Here is a 22,931-nt window from a genome sequence, read left to right on the forward strand (position 1 = left end):
TAACTGCTCCAACATTTTTTTCCACACATAACTGGAGCACTATCAGTACAAATGGCCATCAAGTTTGTGAAATCTAATCCTGACTTATCATTCATGCACTTTATCACTTCACTGGAGATTTCTTTTCCGGTTGTGTGACCTGTCATGGAGCACATGCCAGCAAGTTCTTCAGTAATTTCAAAGTTATTATCAATACCTCTAATAAGAATAAGAAGTTGGGCGGTGTCTTTTAAGTCGGTGCTTTCATCCCTAGCTAGGGAGTAAAAGCAGAATTCACTGACTCTCTGCTTTAACTGATCACTTAGATTGGTAGAAATGTCAGCTATTCTTCTCCGTACAGTCATGCGTGCTAGACTGACATTCTCAAATATTTTCCTCTTTTCTGGACATAACTCAGATACAGCAATCAAGATACACTTTTTTAAAAACTCACCTTCTGTGAAGCATTTCCCAACAGCAGCAATTTCCTTAGACATTTGAAAGCTTACTTTAGTAACTGTATCATTCTCAGTATGTACGTATTTCTTCGTTCATTCAGTGTTGAAGACACTGTGCTCTGATTCTCTTTTTCTTTTCACTCGTGGTAGCCATTATGAAGCTCAAGATTTTATTGAATAAATTCACGCACAAGGGAAACACTCACAGTCACACACAAAGAGAAGAGAACTCTCACAGGGCATGGCCCACTAGCAAGGCACTGACTGTGTGTGGAAGCCTGTAGAGGGGGAAAGAAACAGCGTGCTTAGGGTGACCAGATCACAGCAGTAAAATAGGACCCACCCCCTCCCCTCTCAACCCCACCATCACATCCCTCTTCACTCCCTAACCCCCCGCTGGCTTGCTGCGTCCCTCCTAGTCAGTGCCCCACTCACCTCTTTTCACCTCCTCTCTCCCCTGCCAGAAACCCCCATTCCCGCCCCTAGAATCCTTGCTGCCTCACTGCTCGCCTCTTTGCTCACTCGCCCGCCTCCGACTTGCTGCTCACCCCAGCTCGCCCCCCCGTCGAAGTATAAAGCCTCATTCAAAGACCCAGGGATCACTATATTACTGCACACAGCAGTCAATCAATGCAGTTGTAGATACATCTCTGCATTATCTATTTTTGTATAACTTGTATATCACTTTGCATTGAACCTTGGTAGTATGTTATAGCGAGCCCCTAAGGTAGTATAATTAAAGTAAAAGAAAAATGTCTTTTTGCTAGAAGTAGAATAAGATCTTCCCTCCACTTGGTAATCAGTTGCCCTGTTGAATGAATGAGGTGTGAATGAGAAAGACAAGGAAGGCAGCACTTCCAGACAGCTGCAACCCTTGTAGAGGGGCTGGGAGCCAGAGCAAGGGTTCATATTACAAATAAGGCATAAATAGTCAACAGCGAGGATGGTTCACCACAGGAACAAGCTACCAAGGAAAGTGGTGGATTTGCCATCTCCTGATGTCATTTAATGAAGACTAGATGCCTTCTGGAATGTGTTTGCCCCCAAAGTAGCTCTTGTGTCATACAGGAGGCCTGTGATATGCAGGGGATCAGATTAGATACTCTAATGGTCTCTTCTGGCCATAAAGTTGACTAATGTCTGAGAAAACTGAGTGTAGCATTGAGAGCAGCGTCTGATGTTTTTCTGTCTAGCCAGCTTGCTTCCTAGAACGAATGCTCCTTGAGTGGGGTGATCCACAGGGAGTAGCTCAAACCTCCAAAGTGCCTGGCCAGGGGCAGGACATTAGCACAGCAAGGGAGGGGTGTGGCAGTGACATCACAAAGGCCTTTTGCAAGACCTCAGACTATTGGTCAAAGGTGGTGGGGAGGTGGTGACCTCACAGAGAGATGCTGATATCAGCCAGGTAGGACAGAGGCAAGGGGCCAGGGAAACCTCAGAGACCCCTGTGGCTTTGCTTCAGCAAGTCTCCTTCTCCAGGTCTCTCTTTGAGGACTGAGAGAGTATTTGGGTCCACGGATGTGAGCGCCAGGAGGAACCTCTTTTGAATTTTCTCCTTCCCTTTTGTCAAGGTATGATTCTCCACTCTGACCCTTAGCATCCAAAAGATGGGGTACCTGCATGAACCCCCCCTAAGCTTAATTACTAGCTTAGAAATGGTAGAGCTGCCATCACCCAAAAATATAGTGTTTTGGGACACTTTCTGGCCCCCAAACCCTTTCCTGGGGACCCCAAGACTGCAAACCCCTTGGATCTCAAAACAAAGGGAAATAAACCAATCCCCTCCTTTCTTCCTCCCATATTCACCCCTCCCTGGGTTACACTGGGAGATCACTGTGATTCAAACTCCTTGAATCCAAAAACAGAGAGGAAATTCACCTTCCCCCCCTTCTCTCCCCCTCCCAGATGCTCCCTGAGAGAGAGACAGTGATCCTAACACAGAGAGAAATCAGGCTTTTCCTCCCCCCTTCTCTCCTTTCTCCCACCAATTCCCTGGTGAGTCAAGACCCCGTCCCCTGGGGTCTCACACAAGAATAAAAAAAAAATCAGGTTCTTAAAAAGGGGAAAAACTTTTAATTAAAGAAAGAAGAAAAGTAAAAGTTATCTCTGTAAAATCAAGATAGAAAATGTTACAGGGTCTTTCACCTTATAGACACCAGAGAGAATCCTCCCCCCAGCACAAATACAAGTTGCAGCAAACAGAGATACAATCCTTTCAGCAAAATACACATTTGCAAATAAAGAAAACAAAAGACTAAACCGTCTTTCTAACTGGTACTTACTAAATTGACCAGAAGAGACTGTATCAGAGAGATTGGAGAGAAACCTGGTTGCACATCTGGTCCCTCTGAGCCCCCAGAGTGAACAAGAACCAAACACTAACAGCACATACAAAGACTTCCCTCCCTCAAGATTTGAAAGTATCCTGTCCCCTGATTGGTCTTCTGGTCAGGTGACAGCCAGGCTCACTGAGCTTGTTAACCCTTTACAGGCAAAAGAGACATGAAGTACTCCTGTTCTATTAACCCTTAACTATCTGTTTATGACACCTTTTAGTGATTTTACTAGAAAACAGCCGTCCCTGTTTAGAAGGTAAGAGCTTCCTCAAGGTTTGAAACCTGTTCAGTCTGTTCCATCTGGTGATAGTTGAATTCTAGGCATGGAAAACACAAGCTTAAGGAGGCAGAATTTTATTCTGCACCTGAAATTTTGTCCCTCAGAATCACTGGGGACATTAGGGTTTGTCCTTTTTGTTTCATCTTTTCCTCCGTCCATCCCTTCCTCCTTTCTCCTTGTCTCTTGCTACTTTTGTCCTTTCACCTGTTCCCCTCCCAACACCAAGAGTGAGGGGTGTTTGTGTGTGTGTGTGTTGTGGGGGAGTGCTCTGCAGCTCCCACTGTGGGAGGTCCACCCAAAAATGTGGGGCTGAAATAGTGCTCGGGCAGTGACCCCACCAGTGACCTGGGCCATCCTTTGGGCTCTCTGGTGAGAACCCTCGGCCTCCCATCCTCAGTCTCTACCCTGACTGGCTGAGCAGGGGGTTATTGACAGGGAGGAGACTCAGGTCCTTGTTGTTCTCTTTGAAGACCAAGTAAATAAGTCATAACCACTTATATGTTTGATGAATTTTGCTGCTTCTCTGCATTAATTGTCTCTGAGCAGTTCATGATTCTCTGTAACATTGCAGTTCTCCTCAAATACTTGCTGAATAATTACTATGCACTGTTGTTGGTATGCAGCTCATTCGAGAACACTTTATTCAGGTCGTTCAATGTCTGAAATTCAAGATCCGATGGTTAGTTTGTGAATCAGGAATCCTATTCCCTCTTGGGTCCTATTCCTAACTCTGCCAGTGACTGGCTGTGTGACCTAAGACAAGTCAATTCTCCTTTCTCAGCCTTAGATTCTCCCTCTTTCAAGTAGGGATAATAATGATCCGCTCCTACCTACCTCACGGTGGGTGAAGTGCGGGGATCCATTGGAGAGTGTCACTAGTGTAACCCTTCTGCCCCTCTGAGTTGGCAGCAACAAGGGTCGGGTTCAGTATCCAGGGGTTCAGTTTCAATAACACAATGCATAACCGGCTCGAGCCCCCACCCAGTGACCTGGGACAATTACATACCACCCCACCCGGGCGCCTCTAGAAGGCAATACTTCCCCACTCGCAAGCACGGAGTCCGAGTGTAGCAAAATCCTTTTAATAAAGGAGAGAAACAATGCAGCATCCCATTGGAGAAACACCACAAACGAGATAACACAAACCTTGAGCAAAAAACCCCACCTCAAAGTACATTTGGCAATGTCTAAAGTCCAAATCACCTCAGAGTTCAAAAGTTCATCTGCAGGGTTCTGCCGCACCCCCAGCCTGGGTGGAAATGGGGGGGGCACATAGGGTGTGAAAGGGGCACCTTACGTGGGCCGAAGCCAACTGCCCCGCCTCTCCGTGGAGATCTGCTGCAGCCTTCACCACAATCAGCTCTGCTCTGCTCTGCTCCTCCAGCCATCCCCACAAACAGCTCTGCTCCACTTGCTGTTCCACAAGCCGCTCCAACCGTTCCACACACTGCTCCGCTCCACCATATGCTCCACTCCACCAGCCGTCCCATGAACTACTCCAGCTGTCCCCACAAATTGCTCAGTTCTTCTCTGCTGCACTAGGCCACTCCAACCATCCTGCAAACTGCTCTGCCAGCCACTTAGCAATATATCTCTTAAGCTCCCCCACTAGTTAACACAGCACTCAGTGATCTCAGCTCTTACTGATTTCAGCTTGTAGTAGTGGAGCCCCGGTGCTGGTGCAAAGTGAATTCAGCTCAGCAGCCTCTAGCTAGGTTCCAGAGAGAAGGAGGTGCAATTGGTATGCCAGGCACTCAAAGGTGCCCCATACCATCAGGTACACATACCTATCCCCAACCTCTCTCAATTCACTGGGTTTTGGCATCCATGTCCCTTGTCTAGCGAGTGCTACTTAATTGATGTTGAGACTTTCTGTCATAAAGCAGTCTCACAGTTCCTCATTCACGTAATCAGGGTGACAACACTTTATTCCTCCTGCCCCAGTAATGAAGAAATTGGGGATCTTAGAGCTGTCAAAATAACCATCTCAGGCTGCCATGGGCTATGCTAGGCAGGGTGGGTGTGCCAATGCAAACACCTGAAATTCTTTCCACACTCCCCATAGTTCACCACCAGATGTCAGGGTAGATCTCATCCTGACTCTGCTCACTTCCTCCCCCCAGTCCAGAATTTGTCATCCCGACAAATCACATTCCCTAATATACCAACTCACTGGTCCCCTCCAAAGGGCCTCAGATAGCCCACTTTAGCTTCCACAAACCTGTGTGCTAAATGTATTGGCTCTTCACTAGTCACCCCAGGTGCATTGTAAGTTAACCGTTTCACTGGTCTTATTACCCTGTCTCGCCTATTGAGAATCCCTGTTGATGTGATAGGGGGGACATCCTCTTGAGTGACGGATGGAGAGGTTTCCTGTGAGGTCCCCTCAGATACTGGCATAGGCCCCTGCATTTCTAGTTCTAACAGTGGAGGGTCAAAGGTGCTCAGGACATCCTCCATCTGTATGTCGCCACTGTCCAATAACCTCTGTATGTCATCACACGGGGGTCCCACCAGTGGCTCAGGAGTGTCAGGAATGGGCCTAAATACTTCTGCCATGCGGTTTAGGGTGAAAGAGGAGGTGCTCTCTTTTGATTCAGCTTATCGAGACTGAAATCTTGTCTTCATCCCAGGTTACACCACTGTTGTGTCTTCCTCCTCAGACTCACTCTCCGGTGTGCTGAGTAGGTGTAGGTTAGCTGCAGGGGGCCATCTGTCACGTTGGAAGTCGGCTTTGGTACAGCACCTTCGTTCTGCCCAGTTGCCCTCTTGTGGCCCATCTCGTAAGGGGTGCCTACCAATTCCCCCACAGGGAGCAAAAGGTTTCTATGAACGGTCTTTGTCTGCTCTGGACCCTCTTCAGGTTTGATCTTGTAGACCGGCAGGTCTAGCGTTTCCATCACAAGTAAGGTATTGCCTTCCATCTTGCAGACACACCCTAGCATCATGTTGATGTTTGTTGCAGTCTGTGTACTTCCAGGCTGCAGATATAGCTAAGTGATAAGCATCCCGCAGCTTTTCTCGTAGTCGGGATACATATTGCTGATGAGTTTCATAGCTGTCGCCATCCTCTGATACACCAAAGCACAGGTATATGGGTAATCTTGCTTCTCGCCCAAACGTCAAGAGATATGGGGTGACTCCCGTAGCATCGTTCTTTGTGGTGTTGTAGGCGTGCACCAGAAATGTGACATGTTGGCTTCCGGTTGCCTTCTGCTCTGGCCGCAAAGTCCCTAACGTATCTAATAGGGTTTGGTTGAACCTTTCGGGTTGAGGTTCACCTTGTGGGTGATAAGGCATTGTCCTCAACTTTTTAATTCCTGCTGTCCTAGCACCTTCTAGTGCATAATATGAGGTGTCCTATCACATTTACTCAGAGCAGATTATGACATAATAGACTAGCTGAAATAGTCTATTATATTTGTATTTTTTTATTTTGAAATTATTAAGAGCATCAACTACTTAGCTCAGATTGAAGCATCTTAGCTAATGTTTGTGATCTAAGTGTCTCCTCTTTGTGTGCGACGAGACAATTTAACACACTCTGACAAACAGGAGATGCTTTTGTTTTGCAAGAAAATATTTTTGCAAAGAACTTTCATCCCACTTGTTTTGATTTTGAGAAACAAACTGGTTTAGTCTGAATGGGATTTTCTGACAAAAATTGTTTCAATGAAATTTCCTCACCATCTCGATTCCTGGGCTCTATCCCTGCCTCTGGGGGGGGTTGCTGTTTGTTAGAACAGGAGTCAGGACTGGTGGCTTCTCTTTCTGGCTCTGCCACCGCCTTGCTGTGTAGGCCCTTGGGTAGGTCACTTCCCTTCTCTGTATCTCAGGCTCCTCCCCATCTGTCCAATGGGAACAGGGACAATTCTCAAACTCTGGGCAGTCATGAGCTTGAGTGAGATAAGGGGCGTTAAAACCCTCTGTGAAGGAGAAAGGGGAGTTTCACGGTGTTTAGCACCAAGGAATTCTGAAGTTTGCTAAAATGTCTAGTCTGTGGAAACAAGAAATGGTCGGGACCAAACTTTTTAACCACTGCCTTTGTTAAGTCCATTCAGGGATGTGAGTCCCTGTCTCTTAGGTACCTGGGGTTCCTTGCCAGCAGGACAGAAGAGGTTCCTGCCTCTGTTTTTGTGGCCTAAACAAACCAGGTGTTGTGCCCCAGGTCTCCTCTGAGATACCTGAAAAAGAACATCTTCCCATCCATGAACGGGACAGGACCTATCTTAGAAAGGGGAACAAAGAGACCCCTGAGACTTACAGACTAGCTAGCCTTACTTCCATAGCTTGAGAGATACTGGAATACATTCTTAAACAATCAGTTTGTCAGTAGCATCTACAGGATACTTTGGTTCTTAGGATTAGTGAGCGTGGATTTGTCAAGAACAAATCATTCCAAACCAATCCTCTTTCCTTCTTTGGCAGGGCTCCGGGCCTAGTGGAGGCCGGTAAACAGTAGATGGGATCTAGCTCGGTGTTATTAAGGCTTTTGACAGAGTCCCGTAGGACATTCTCACAAGTAAACGAGGGAAATGTGGTGTAGATGCAATCAGTGTGATGTGGGTGCAGAGCTGTTGAAAGCCTAGATTCCAAGAGCCCTTCTCCATGTCTGGCTGTCCAACAGAGAGGGTGTACCTAGTGGGTCCGGCAGGGATCAGTCCTGGGTCTGGTACTATTCAATATTTTCATTACTGATTTGGAAAATGGAGTGGAGAGCATGCTTCTAAAATTTGCAAATGACACCAAGCACTTTGGAGCACAGGACTGGAATTCAAAATGCCTTTAACAAATTGGAGAATTGGTCTTCTTGAGCCAAACTCCATAGCTGGGCCCCTCTCTCTAGACTGGGATGAAGTGAAACCCCAGAGCCCAACACTCCTCTTCCTGGACAGTGCGCTTGCCCTTGAATGGTCAGATGTTGCTTAGCACTGTCAGAGCAGCTTTGGCTGGGGGATTCTCCCAGAAATTTCAAATAGCGAGAAAGTATGAAATCCCCATCAATGAAACTCAGGAGTCTTGACTCCCAGTCCCCTGCTCCATTAACTCCAGCAGAGCACACTCCCTCTCAAAGGCAGGGGGAGCGGCCATGAGGGCCTGCTTGTAATTGCCAGCTGTGAGAGGGAGTGTGCAGCAGTGGTTAGCAAAGGGGCCTGGAAAGAAGGACTGCTGGGTCCCATCCATCCTTCTGACACTTGGTGTGATCCTGAGCCAATAGCTTCCCCTCCCCAGGCCTGTTTCTCATCAGTTGGGTTGAGGTCGCAGTTCCAACAGCCCAGGGGGGTTGGGAGGCTCCATGAAGGTGTGTAAAGTGCTGGGATTTCAGGATCCCAGAGGCGCTGTCACCCCCACGCTAGGGTGATGTTCTGCACCCCCTGCTGCTGGCCAAGTTTCTCCTTTCCCTGGCAAAAAGACAGACTCTTGTTTTCCCAAACAGCCGATCACCCAGTGTCATCACCCTGCCTAAGGAGTAGCTCAAACCTCCAAAGTGCCTGGGCAGGGGCAGGACATTAGCACAGCAAGGAGGGGTGTGGCAGTGACATCACAAAGGCCTTTTGCTGGACCTCAGACTATTGGTCAAAGGTGGTGGGGAGGTGATGACCTCACAGAAAGATGCTGACATCAGCCAGGCAGGACAGGGGTGAGGAGCCAAGGAAACCTCAGAGACCCCTGTGGCTTTGCTTCAGCAAGTCTCCTTCTCCAGGTCTCTCTTTGAGGACTGAGAGAGTATTTGGGTTCACGTATGTGAGCACCAGGAGGAACTTCTTTCGAGTTTTCTCCTTCCCTTTTCCTGATTTTACTAGAAAACAGCCGTCCCTGTTTAGAAGGTAAGAGCCTCCTCGAGGGAAGGGATGTCCTGGGCGTGTCACAGTTCGGATGCCAGTGGCCTCCCACACTGTAACAAACTTCCCGCCACCCTGCTCTGTGTTCGCAGTGCGGGAGAGAGCAGCATCCACGGCAGTGATTTGCTCCTGGCTTCCAGAGCATAGCAGCAGGCTCAGCTGTCAGAACTTCCCAGAGCAATGAAAGGGGAAGGGCCCATGGCTCTGTAGCAGGAATGCAGGACAGGCGAGTTCACGGCGGGCATTGTGGGATACTGGAGGAGGCCAGTTATGGTGATATAATGAACAGCAGCGTCTACTCTGTCACTTTAAGTTTGCTTCAAAAAGCTCTAGACCTCTCATCGAAGTTGTTTTATTTTGTCAGCAAAACAGGGCAGTTTTGTCGCCAGATGTGGCATTGCAGTGTGTGCACCAGCCACAAGCTGCCAACTGAGGTAGTGTTGTGTGTTTTTCACACACCTGAGCAACATAATTCTGCTGAAACAACTTTGTAGTGCAGACCTGGCCAAAGATTCACTCACAAACAACTTGTAAGGAAAACGTCACCTGCTCCTCTGCTTTGCAGAATCCAAATACAAGCAAAGCTTCTCAGGCCCCAGTGGTGATGGCAGGGAGTTAGGTGTGGGCAAACACTGTGTTTTAGCCACCCATGGGTTAGCTGGCTAAAGCATCTGTTTTGTAAACAGGAGATCCTAGGTTCAACTCCTGGTGGTGCCTTGCTGACTGGTTGGGGCACCTGCTATTGGCTACTGTCAGAAGAGAGAATTCAGAGCTAGATGGGCCTTTGGTCTAGCCCAATGTAGTTTTTCTTATGGTTTAAATAACACTCACAGGCACTGATAATAGAGTTACTGAAAGTTTGGGAGTTAGCAGCGGGTAGGTCAGTGCTCCAGTCCCCACACAGATGACACTCTCCCTCTGGGACAGGGGCAGGTCTGAGCTCTCACCCGAACGCTCATTGTGGCTTTCAGAATCTGTGAGCAGCTTGTTTAGTTTATGCCAAAGGTTGAGTCCTGCTTTGTGCACTGTGTGTGAGAAAGAAAATCCTAAACTGCCTCTTGAAATAACGAATGCAGCAGGACGTGTTATTGTCCCTGCCCCATGGCAGACAGACCAATGGAGAAATGCCATCAAGTCCAAGGTAATACTCCACTGCCGTTTTACATTTTTTGCTTGCTAAACTCCTTATCTGCCTGGCCCAGGCTATCCTCTGCCTCAGCTGCTGCTCCCAGCCTGCTCTAGAGTCAAACATGGAGGGCTCCCAGAGGAACAGAGACTGGGACGGGGCAGCAGCCTGGGCTGGGCTGGGAAGATGCAGGGAGTTCTGGTTCCCTGAGAACTGGCCCGGCTCCCTTCTCAACAGCAAACATATCAATTCCACGTCCCCTCCCCAGAAAAATCAGCCTAGAGCCAAGGGCAGCAGGGGACAATTCCCTCTAGTTCCCACCGAGGCAGGAGAGAACCCAGGGTGTTTCTAGGAGAGCTTATGGAACTGACGTGGGGAAACCAGCCTTTAATAACAGGCAGTTCCAGTTTAAGCTAAGTGTTTTTAACAATTTCTACAACATTAAAAAACCCTTCAATCGTAGTGTCACCACCCATAAAATTGCTTCAGCCTTATAGGTTCCTAAGTGCACAACTAAACATCTCTTCAAATCCAAGGGAGTGGAGATCAGTCAATGTTCAGAGTCACCCCACATAAAAGAACCATGTTGTGGTACATACTGGCCCCACCATGTGGTCGTCGCCTTTCCCTCCTCTCTGTTAAAAGTTTTAGTATTTTGCACAGAAACTTTCTTCCCTCAGGAGAGACCTGGGAACCAGGGCTGCCAGCCAGACAAACACCTTTAAGAGGAGGCGTAATCTGTCAAAAAATGATCTCCCTCCTTCAGTTCAGTGACACCCTGAAATGTTACTTATCAGGGCAGAGCCGGAGGACTGAAAGCAGCTACATCAAACCGCTGTGTAGCTAACAGGAATGAACACAAACACTCCCTTGTATCTGAAGAGATGTTTAGTTTTACCCTTGGCAAACTACAAGGCTAAAGGGAAAGGTGATGGTGGTGTCAGATATAAAGAGTGAAACATGAAACAATCATCATAGTTATGCCCATAGCAACTGTAAATATTTCTATATTCTTCTTATTATCATCAGTGTATTATTTTCTCTGTCATCTAGACATTGACTAGATCTTGACCAAGAAATTTGGATCTTGACAAAATAATCAACTACCCCTCATTAAGGTAATGGACTTGACACCCACTCAGGTGTCTCCACGCAGGTTCAAGTACTAACAACAGTGGCACCTTACAGCCATAGCTTTTAATCAGGGCAATACATTGATACAAATTCCTGTTAAATCATTTTTCAGCCAGAGTCAATCGCCCACATTCCTTAAGGCACTGGGCCACCATGTGGACGTTTAATTTCCCTCCTCAATTTCACACAGAGGCACAATTTCCTTTGCACAGATCCAATCACAGTAAAACCTCCCTGTGTCTCTTGTCTGAGCCAGGGCATTCGATTCCAGTGAACCCTTCTCTCCTGCAATGGCGATGGTCAGACAGAGGGGACGTGGTCACCTGCATCCCTGCCAGGGAGATATTGGATCGGCTTTTTCTTTCTGCTGCTGTTGTTAGTCCATGAAACATAAGGGATGGAATGCAAGGCTGAGCTCACACACCAATCCCCTGAAACATTTCAGTGCCCCAGAGAAATCCTGCCCCCGGCTATTGGAATGATATGGTGGAGATTCGAATAGGAAAGCGACTGTCTGAATTGACAGTGTGGGGAATGAACAACAATCTATAGCAATGTCGTTAGCCACAAACACACTAATCATGCTCCAGCTGGAAGGGAAATGGGCAGGAACTCTTGCTGTTCACCATGGACACACTTACACCAATGCACAGCCGTGAGTGTGCTGGGGGAGCTGGTCTGAGCCATTTGAAGTGACAATTCTGTGAGAACAGAATTATTATATAGGGCAGCAGCTATACATCAAGTAGTTGTGGCCGAGTGGTTAAGGTGATGGACTAGAAATCAATTGGGGCCTTCCCATGCAGGTTTGAATCCTGCTAACTATTTTGTCATTAGTGTGTTGTCAGTACTGTTGTCTTAATGCTGGAGACAGATCTGGTCTCACTCTGAGGCTGTCTGCACTTAAAATGCTGCTGTGACGCTGCTCTAGCACTGCAGAGTAGACAGTTGCTACAGTGACTGGAGGGGTTTTCCATCCCTGTAATAGCTACATTGACAAAACATTCTTTCCTTTTGTTTAGAACTATCTAACTATGGTTTAGGTCAGCTTAATTATACTGGTTCTGGGGGGTTTCACACTCTGAAAGACGTACTTGTTACAGGGTTTATCCCATCACCTTCCCATTCCCTGGTCCTTCTCACGTGACCAGAGAGCAGCAATGCACGAAGTTCAAAGGTGCAAACAATTCAATGTTTATTGGGGTAAACTTCCAGCAAGCAATGATTCCAGTTTCCTTCCTCAGTATCCCCCTTCCCAGCTCTGACACCACAGAGGCTTGCCTGTGTCCCTGTTCCTATTCCCTGTTCCTATTTCCCCCCCTTAGCAAAACATAATTCTAATTCCCCTACCCCAATTCCCATTCCCCCTCTTACTTCCTAACTGACTGCAGACTATATAGTAAACTTGAGTTCTGCTTAGCTATACCCTAACCAATCATTTTACATAAATTTAACTAACCAATCCTAACATAGTGTAACATGATTATCTAACCAATTATACCCCACCACCTTAATTGGTTTACACCCAACACATTAATTATACAGCAGACAGAAATAGTCACAGAACCAGACAGAGATTATACAGACAAGCAATAGGAAAGTGGGGACTACAGTGATAGAACAACAAAGAAATGAGGATTTCACACCTCAGCTATTGGTAAGTGAATTATTCCCAGACAGGATGCTATCATAGTAGAGGTTCTGGGTGCTGCTTGCTTAACTGTCTGGCCCCCAGGGCAGGATTTTGAGGTTCACCATTACTCTCTCAGAATGCCAGCACCCATCTTTTGTTCACTTAAAACGCGAGCAGGGAGATTACAACACCGCAGAACTCATGGAGCTCCAGGAAACATGTAACTTTAGGTGAGGGTGAGTGTGTCTAAAAATCAGCTGTGCTGTGGAAGGTCTCTAGGAGTTGAAAGAGATGTGCCATCTCGAGCTTCCTAAAGAATTAATCAAATATTAATGAAAACTAGGGTTGATAAGTCATATTCTTTGTAGCATTAGGCTGCTGGATTGGTCTAAAGTGCTAGTTTTAAGACTCTTTTTTCCTATCCCTTGGGTGTTCTGATCTCTGCATAGTGACATGGTTTCAAATCCCACTCCTGATATTACCATTTAATTCTATCGGGAGATAATGGCCTCACTTCAATCTCCTTTGGAACAATAGAACACCATTTGCTTAGCTTTTCTATTCCAGTAGCTGTGAGAGAAGCTCCAAACCAGGGGGAAACAGGGCCTGTTCTCTCGACCCATCAATTTTTTGTCTTCCTTCATTCCAAGCCATTTTCTCAAATACATCCGTATTTCCCACACTTTTATGAAACTTTAGGGTCATCACCTAATTGCCACACAACTGTACTTATGAAGTGAAGTGAAACACAACATTTTTTGGATATTCTTGCAGAAGAGTTTTGCTTTCTGACCTGGAATTGAACAGGGGCTACCCGAGGGGGACAATGCTACTCCCTTTTCTTGACTCATCCGAAAAACATAGGTTCGTGGTGCCCTTTGTTTCCCTGTTCTTCAAACACCTGTCGGGGTGGCCTAGGGAGACTTGGTCCTGACTCTCAGAGTCCCTCCCTGCCCTACCTTTCTATATGATTCTGTTGTGTGGGTTTGTGCTGTGTCGTTGTTCCACGCTGAGTTGTTTTGCACAGTGTCACTTTGCACTCTGATGCATTGTTTAGTGTTGTATGGTTTTTGCACTGGCTTGTGTTGCACTGGTTTGAGCTGAGCTCTTTTGCAGTGTGTCATTTTGCCCCATGGGGCGTTCATTTGCATGGTGCTGAATTGTCGGGCTTTGCACTCCTACGTGTTGTCACTTTGTGCTGTGGAATGTCAGTTCATGCTGAATTGTTAGATGTTAGATTGGGGTGTTCCCACTTTTGTTGTTTATACTGTTTTGCGATAGCATCGAATTATAGAGCTGTACGGCTGCAAGGGCCCTGGAGAGGTCATGAAATCCAGCCCTCTCTGCTGAGGCAGGGCCAAGCAGAGACGATGCATCGGGGGCCATGTGTGGTCAAGTGCCCACAGCAGTCGGCCCAGGCAGGGAGCAGAAGGAGGGAACCAGAGCCAGTTGTCTATGGGACCAAGTATATACAGAGTATCCTTGACAGAGGTTTGTTCAACCTCTTCTTAAAAACCTCCAAGGACAGAGACTCCACAGACACCTTTGGGAGCCTAGAGCTTAACTACCTTCAGAGTTAGAAAGCTGTTCCCCATATCTAACGTGAATCTCCCTGGCTGCAGATTAAGCCCATTACTTCTTGTCCTACCATCAGTGGACATGGAGACCAATTGATCATTGTCCTATTTATAAAGACCAAACTTTTCCCTCTGCAATCATCCATTAAATGGTTACTATCCTCTCTTCTTGCCTAGAGTACAATGGAAGAGGAGAAAATACCCTCTTAACATAGGATGCAAATGTCAGTTTGATCTCTCTTCATGTTTTACTGAAGCTCAGAGAGAGGAAGAAACATGACCTGCCGAAGAGAACAGAGAGTTTGTTTCATTTTGATCTGTGAGTATTAGCAGAAGAGTGACACCTAAGGTTTGTTGCGACCACCCACCATGGGGCTTGAATTTATGATGCTGGGGTTAAGAGCATCATGCTCTGCCAACAGAGCTAACTAGATTTAAAGTCAGTCAACTGCCCAGTCGCAGTGTAGAAGGTGCCCTGCTCCAGAAAGCGACGCTAGCCTCGGACCATGGACGCACACCACTGAATCAATGTTGCTAGTGTGGACGCGCACAATCGACTTTATAATATCTGTTTTATAAAATCAGTTTAAGCTAATTCGAATTTATCCTGTAGTGTAGATGTAGCCTGACATTTGCCTTCTTTCCTGGTTTGTTATGTCTCCAGCGAGCAAACCAAAGCTGTCACTAGGCTGGTTAGATGCTGCTTTCTAGCCCAGTGAGCTGGGGTTGATTTAACATGCTGCCGCCATCAGCTGGTCAGAGCAACCAGGGCAGGAGGTCAGAATTTAGGATTCTCCCACCAAGGGGAGGTGCTGTTGGACTCATCTAGTGGGGGAGAGTCTGAAAAATTTGCTTGGTTCCCAGAGAGGGGGCAGACAAGCTGGTGCCACACACACATTTTCACAGGGAATCAGGCCCCCCCTTGGGAAAAACTCAAAAGAAGCCCAGACCCAGAAGTGTCAGAGAAGAGAATCACTGTTTGCTTTAAGAGATGAGTGAGGGAAACCTGCAGGTCCTTAGATCCCTCCAGCACCTGATAGAACCATTTGTGGGGAAAGTCTGGGGAAGCCAAGGAGAAGGAAAAAGGCCTTGCAGCTGTTGTGCAATCACCATGCTCTCAGCAGAAGGGTCCGGGGAGCTCTGCTCTCAGAACTCACAAGGTGACAAAGTTCAGAGCCCTGTTGCACGGAGTCAGACTGTGATCAGCTCACAGTTAGAGGAAGCAACACCCCTCCCTTGGTCTCTATGCCAGAGCTCCTATCATCTGAGTGTCCTTCCTGCAAGAGTCGGCTGCTGAGAGGGTTGCGATGGGGTAAATGAAGGCAGAGGAGCATTGTTCCTCATGTTTTTTTTTGTGTGTGTGTTTCTGTGATCCTGCTGGAAGAAGCATGATTCGAGTTTGTTTCAGTGGCTTGTGTTGGGCTGAGGTTGTGACCCAGAGTACAGGGGTTCCTGTACTCTCTGTTCTTAACCCCTCAGGGAGTGGACAATGGAGTACTGTCAGAAAGTGGATAGAAAGTAGCCTAAGAAAGTATAGCATAAGTGAGCAAAAAAAAAAAAAACCTTAGTCATCTAGTGTTTAGGATTTGACATTTTCACTGCTCTGGCCTGGGTTTGATTCCCAGTCAGTAACTTTAAACCAAAAAAGCTTCAGTTATTCTTCACTTGCAATGTAAACAAGCCTGTGGTTTTTTCCTGATTCCTCCATCTTCCCAGTGTCTCCATGGCAGGGCTGGCTCCAGGCACTAGGGATGGCCAATGGAATGGGGAGGCTTCTGCGGCAGTTGGGCCCTCTCACTCCCTCTTGGAGAGAAAGACTCACTGCCAAAAGTGGCAGAGGTAGAGCTGCCGCTGATTGCAGCTTTTTTTATTTTTTTTTTCCGCTTGGGATGGCAAAAATGCTGGATCTGGCCCTGCTCCATGGAAGACAATTTGTTAAATCCCAGATGAGTGGAGTTCTATCAGTTCTCAGCCTGAGTCCTTAGGTCTTAATCCTGAGGATATTGTCCCATCATGGGGCCATTTCCCTCCTCTCTTTCATGCAGAAGCACAATTTTCCTTGCACAGACAAAGGAACAGCAAGATCTTTCTCTGTCCCTTGTGCAAAGCAGGGGGCCAAATTCCATGGAAACAATGGATGAGTTGGGGCCCTTGGCACATCCAGCCCTGGCAGTGAGATGTTCCCTCCCCTCTTTCTTTATGCTCCTGTTGTTATTTCATGGATTGTCTGAGATGGGGGAAAAACTGAGTTCACTCCAGGTGGAGGGTAAAAAGGACCCTCAAAGTCTCAGGACCCAACCCCTGCTACCAGGATCACCGAGGTGCTGGGGATTTGAGTAGGAAAGGGACTGTGTGAATTGTCAAGGTGGGGAATGAATAACAATCTACAACTAGATCCACCTCATTAACAATTGTCACAGGCTAATCCTGCTGCACATAGAAGGGAAACTGGGAGTGATTCTTTCCTGTTCAGCCATGGAAACAGTGACTCAATTGCACATCAGTGAATGTCCTGGGGAAAGCTGGACTTCACAGGCAGGTGGAAACACCTAGAGCTCCCCACCCGACTTCTGCCACCAGGGGGAGGTGTTGAGCTGCTCACAGCATACCCCACAATGACCTTGCATCAGGAGATTGCAGCACCCCCACCACCCAATGCAGGGGAGAAGGCTGAGTGTATCTCTGCCCCCTGAATCCAGGGCACAAACTCTCTCTGCCCCACACATAGAATCATGCCCTGCTGAAAAGCGACCCCTATGAACAAATAAACTCTAAGAGAGCAGGCCTGGCTCTCAGAGAGGGGAATGGGCTTCTTAGGAAGCTTATAGGTCACTGGCTGCAGTGAGAAAAGGAGGGCTCTGAGTGTAACCCATAGGAAGCACAGCATACCAGGGGATGTAGCTCTGTGGTAGAGCACAAGCTTTGCATGTGTGAGGTTTTGGGTTCAATACCCAGCATTTCCATGCTCATTTTTTCACCCTGCTCTTTGCTCATGCCCAGAGGAGATCATAGATTACCAGTCGCCCTGCATCAGTTTCAGTCCTGCTCAGTGAGAGGCAAGTGCCAATTGCATGGAAGGTCTGGGGGGGGGTCTGCTCCTAAGTCACCTTGGTACATTTAAGATTCCCACCTGCTGTGCTGCTTGAGACAAGGGTAGATGAGAAGGGCGAATCCTCCAGCACTGGAGGGAAAGGTCCCATCTGCTCAGACTGAGAGGCAAGGAAACAGAGGGGCAGTCAGTGCTCGGAAAGGAGAGAGGTCAGTGATGTACACCCAGCAGGAGACACTGTCTTTTTGAGTAATAATAATAGGAGATATACCAATCTCCTAGAACTGGAAGGGACCTTGAAAGGTCATTGAGTCCAGCCCCCTGCCTTTACTAGGCAGGACCAATTTTTGCCCCAGATCCCTAAGTGACCCCCTCAAAGATTGAACTCACAACCCTGGGTTTCGGAGGCCAATGCTCAAACCACATATCACAGGGGTAGCTGCATTAACCAGGATTAGTAAAAAGTGAGAGACCTGTGGCACCTTATAGACTAACAGATGTACAGGAGCATAAGCTTTGAGGGGTGAATCCCCACTTCATCGGATTAATGTAGTGGGAATTCTGTGACTGGCTAGCCAACTACAAAAGCAATTTCTCCTCCCTTGGCTTTCACACCTCAGCTGCTAGAAGAGGGCCTTATCCTCCCTGATTGAACTAACCTCCTTATCTCTACACTGATTCTTACCTGCATATTTATACCTGCTCCTGCAAATTTCCGCCACGTTCATCCGACGAAGCAGGTATTCACCCACAAAAGCTTATGCTCCAATACGTCTGTTAGTCTATAAGGTGCCACAGGACTTTATGTCTTTTTGAGGTGAGTGCAGCTTGCTTGGGATGGTGCTGACAATGGATAGAAAAAAGGCTGGAATCAATGACAGATGAGACCACAGAAGGGGAAGGGGAATAGCAGTCCCACAGAAGGTCCTGGGTGCTCAGATGCCCCAGTTATTGCACCCTGGCCTGTCGTAGAGAGAGAAAAGACACTGACGGACCCAGCCCCCCTAACAGTGATCCCATGGACAAGAACCTGGTTGTTAGTGGGGTGAAGGTTCCCTCTGGGCAAAGTGGAGCTGAAATCCCTCAGTGTCCTGGAATTTAAGCAATGGAAGCTTCAAACCCTGCACGGGTGTGGGCTGAGGTGCATCAGCAGAAGGTTGGGATGGACAGGGCGGCAGGTTTGTATGGTGGTGCCCAGAATGGGACCAAGTCCTGCCCAACCCCCCCACACACACCTGCCTAAGACTCTTGGATAGAGTTTGAGTGTGGGTTTGGGGTCTGGGTTGGGGTTGGGGGTGCAGGAGAGGATGAAGGATGCAGCATTTACCTTGGACATCTCCCAAAAGCAACCTGCACCCTGCAACCTGCAGGAGTCCTACGGAGGAGGGCTGGGGGCATCTCTGAGCATGGCTGCCCACAGACTCCACCCTTGCAGCTCCCATTGCCACAGTTGACAGAGTTGGCACTTGGGGTGGGGGCAGCATGTGGAGACCCCCCAACCCCAGGGGCCCCAGGGACGTACCAGCCACTTCCGGGAGTGGTGTGCCACATGGAGCAAGGGTGGGCAGGATGCCGCCTTAGTTCCCTTGTGTTGCTCGCGGTGGTGGCAGGGATCCCCGGGCCCTTTTAAATTGCTCAGGGGCAGCAGGCGGGACCAGAGGGAACACTCCCAAGGGCCTAACATTGCTTTGCACAACAATAAATCTTGGAACAGGAGAGAAATGAAATGGCAGCAGAACCTAAGGAATTAAAAGCTTCCGGATTCATGTGTGTGCACTGACTCCAAACAGAAACTGTAATTTGACTCACTTTGTGTCTGCGGCCAGTAAAATATCAAGGGAAAATCATTCCAGTGATCGTGACTCTGGGTTTGAGGAGGCTTTGGTAGTATTAAAATACAACTACCATGTTTCACTTGTGTTTTTAAAGGTGGCTTCCCCAAGCAATCCCAAATTGTTCTTTCCACAACTGACTGATGGGGGGCAGCAGGGGATCTCCCCAATATGGGGGAGTATCTCTGGGCCCAACTGTTAATTCTCCATCCTTTCTCCCCCTAATCACAGACACCCCTCCGCTCCCCATTATCAGTGTTTTAGAGTGACCCCTCTCTCCTTTTATGGGATACAGACTCTGTGACAGAGACTGAGTGGGGCTCCTCTCTGCATGGTCCCAGTGGGGAAGGAAAGAGACTGGAGGCACAGGGGAGAAGACAGGCAGAAGGAGTCATATGGGGCTAAACCAGAATAGAGGAGATTTTCTTCCAGTTAAAATGTACTGGAGTCTCATGGCTGAAAAGCCGCATCTTGAGTTAGGTTTGATGCATCAGCTTTACAATCGCCAGGCAAAGGTATAACCCACAGAGACTGATAACTGCCTGCTTCCCAACTTTGTCTAAGAAGCACCCGCACTGGTGCAACTGGTTAGTGCAGAGGGGGATACTGCTGGGGTTATGAATTTAACCCTTAGCTAGAGCCCTGCTTTCTATTCCTTGTGTAGTTACCCCAACTTGCTTTGCTTAATTCACATGGAAAGTGCCCTACTAGGAAAAGGAGAGTAAGTTCTAAAATGTGGAAGTAGGTGCACAGCTTGGAAACATCCCCCCTGTGCTGCCATTAGTTCCAGTAGATTGTCCACTAGCAGCATGAATTGATTTCTTTGCTGCTGTGAAAGCTGCCAGGAAAAGTCTCTGGTCACCAGAGCTCCCTTCTTCTTTCAGCACATCTCTGGCTCCTTCCCTGCCCCAGTTACTGCTGTAGCAGGGTCCTATATGCACTGAGCACAAAGCTTTTCCAAGTCTTTTTAGTGCAATTGGCAGCACATCAGTCTCATAATCTGAAAGTCCTGTGTTTATGCCTCAGAGGAAGCAAGGAGTTTCACTCCCTAGTTCAGATTTTCTACAGGAGATCAGAGAAAAGAAACTAGAGGAGAGTGGTTTATAGACACCCTCCCACCCATCTAACACACACACAGATTTTTCTAAGGCATTAACTTTTCCTTCTCTATGGATCTTGTATTCTCCATAGAGCAAAATAAAACAAAAACATGCAAATCCAAGCCTAATACAGCATGAAACCCAATACAGATCAAATCTCACCCTCAGAGATCTTCCATTAAGCTTCTTTCACAGACTAGACTTATTTCTTGTCTGGGCCCAATCTTTTCACCTGGTATAGTCCTTGTTCCAGCTCAGGTGGTAGCTAGGGGATTTCTCATGACTGCAGCCACCTTTCTTCTGTTCCACCCCCTTATACAGCTTTGGTACAAGGCAGGAATATTTTGTCTGTCTCCTGGGGAAGAGCCCCAGGTTTAAGATGGATTCCTGTACCAAGTGACATGGTCACATGTCCTGTGAGACTCTAAGCCTTCATTCTTTCTGGCCTGACTCCCAGATGGTGCAGGACAGAGCCATCTGCAGTCTATTGTCCTGGTTAATGGGAGCCATCAAGAGTCCAAACCACTATTAATGGCCCACACTTTGCATCATTACAACAGGACCTCAGAGTTATAGTTCATATTTCTAGTTTCAGATCCAAGAATGATCGATTCATACAAATAGGATGAACACACACAGTAGATTATAAGCTTTGTAATGATACCTTACAAGAGACCTTTTGCATGAAGCATATTTCAGTTACTTTATATTCACACTTATTAGCATATTTTCATAAAATCCTATGGAGTTCAACGTCACATCAGGGAAAGGGTTTTACTGCGGCACCTGGGAGCAGTTGAGTTTCATGTTCAGGCTGTGCTATGAGTTGCTCCAGGTTTCTCGTAAGCACACAGGGACCTTAGCGGGTGCTCTCGATACAGGAATGGCCCCGACACAATAAAGTGAGGGGGATTTCATTTCACTTTTTTTTATTTTTGTATTTCCAATGACATTTCTGTTTGTGATTTCGTTTTGCTTTGTATAATTGTGTTTTCTCCTGGATTTGATATTTAACTAAAAAACGAATTAGGCCTCAGGGTGCCAGATGGAGGAGCAGGCTGGGGCTAGGACTGCTAAGAGAGCGAGAATAGCAGGTTTTCTGTATTGTTTCTTGTCTTCATTTTCATGACTAGTTTCTCTTGTGCACTAAATTTGTTTCTTTTGCATGTGAGCCTGGCTAGCTCAGTTGGTAGAGCATCAGACTTTTAATCTGAGGGTCCAGGGTTCAAGTCCCTGGCCAGGTGAAAAGGGAACCATTCCCATCAAAATGAAAGAAGGCATCTCTCCAGGATGTTACTTGACAACACCTTTTTTTTCCCCAGGAATTGGCCTTTCCTAGGAAGGTCTGTGTACTGCCTGGGACTGAAGGGGCCACTTCCTCACATGCCCACTGGTCTCTCAGTCTGGATTAAGAAAGGCCTCTGGGAGCTGCAGCAAACTGCTGCGTGACAACTTGGTGAGTAAATGCAGTGCTACCCGCACAGGGTCATCCTCATCAGAACTCAGCAGAGGTCTGGGTGTTCCCTACTGGTCCCATGGTGTAAGGGCCAGCACTCAGGACTTTGAATCCTGCAATCTGACTTGAAGTCTCAGTGGGATCTGAGGACAATTCCTGTGCCACAAACCCTGCTGGGTCTTCCAAGTCTCTATCATGCTTTCTGAAAGGCCATGAAAGCTTATCTTTTCCCCACTAGCTATTGTGACTTGAGCACAAGAGGGGATGTTTGATCCAGAAGCCTGGCCGTGCCTGGGGTCCTGTAGGTAGGGATGCGAGCTGCATTTCCTCTGAGTCCTGAAGCTGGGCTGCAGCCTGGCCTAGGAGGCAGCCCTACTGGTTGACCTACTGGCCCAAAGTCACTTGTGCGGTGTTGGTGTCCCCAGGAATGCTGAAGGGCCTAAGGGAGGGAGGCTCAATACTTCTTCCTATCAGTCAGGGTGGAAGAGGAGGGCTGCAAGAATGGGCAGGTTAATGGCTGGGCCTTCTAGCGTTCGGCTGGGGACGTAGTGGGGAACGCGAAGTGGGAGAAATGGTTGCAGGCCTGTGAGGAATGGTTTGGCCAGTGACATAAGTGGATTGTGTCATTTCCTACAAAGTTGTGGTGCTCAAGACCCATCTGTGGGGAATTTCCTCAGCCATGTGTTTTCCCCCTGCTCCACGAGTGCTGCTGAGACCGAACACGATGGCCTTCCACCTCTTGTGGAGCAATAGGATGTCCCTATCTAGTCAGGAGAAGTGTGGCTTTTCTGCCATATTAGAAGGGGGGTTGGGTCTGGTGGGCTTGTACGGCTCTACTTTTTTGTTTTTTCAATTTTCAGTGGTGGCTGAGCTGGAGGGCAGTTCAGGCCCGAGATAAATTTTGGGGCAACCGCAAAGAACCCAGCTGACTCTTCCGATATGGCCGTATTTTTTTTGACCCCACTGGATGCAGCACCGGGTATGGGATGTCTGATAGTGGCAGAAGTGGGAGGAGTAGACTCATAGACTCATAGACTTTAAGGTCAGAAGGGACCATTATGATCATCTAGTCTGACCTCCTGCACAATGCAGGCCACAGAATCTCACCCATCCATGTCTATAACAAAC

At 47.6% G+C, this 22,931-nt stretch overlaps 1 protein-coding gene and 1 non-coding gene across 2 annotated transcripts in view; both read left to right on the forward strand.

Annotated features, from left to right (window-relative positions):
- The window catches only part of LOC127040993 (zinc finger protein 436-like), a 563,752-nt gene that overhangs the window by 535,588 nt on the left and 5,233 nt on the right, over positions 1 to 22,931 (forward strand). The window lies entirely within an intron of this gene.
- Positions 21,519 to 21,591, forward strand: TRNAK-UUU (transfer RNA lysine (anticodon UUU)). The gene has a single exon. It is a non-coding gene; the product is annotated as a tRNA-Lys (tRNA).

This window comes from Gopherus flavomarginatus (assembly GCF_025201925.1).
Source record: "Gopherus flavomarginatus isolate rGopFla2 chromosome 13 unlocalized genomic scaffold, rGopFla2.mat.asm SUPER_13_unloc_1, whole genome shotgun sequence".
In the NCBI taxonomy this organism is placed as follows: Eukaryota; Metazoa; Chordata; order Testudines; family Testudinidae; genus Gopherus; species Gopherus flavomarginatus.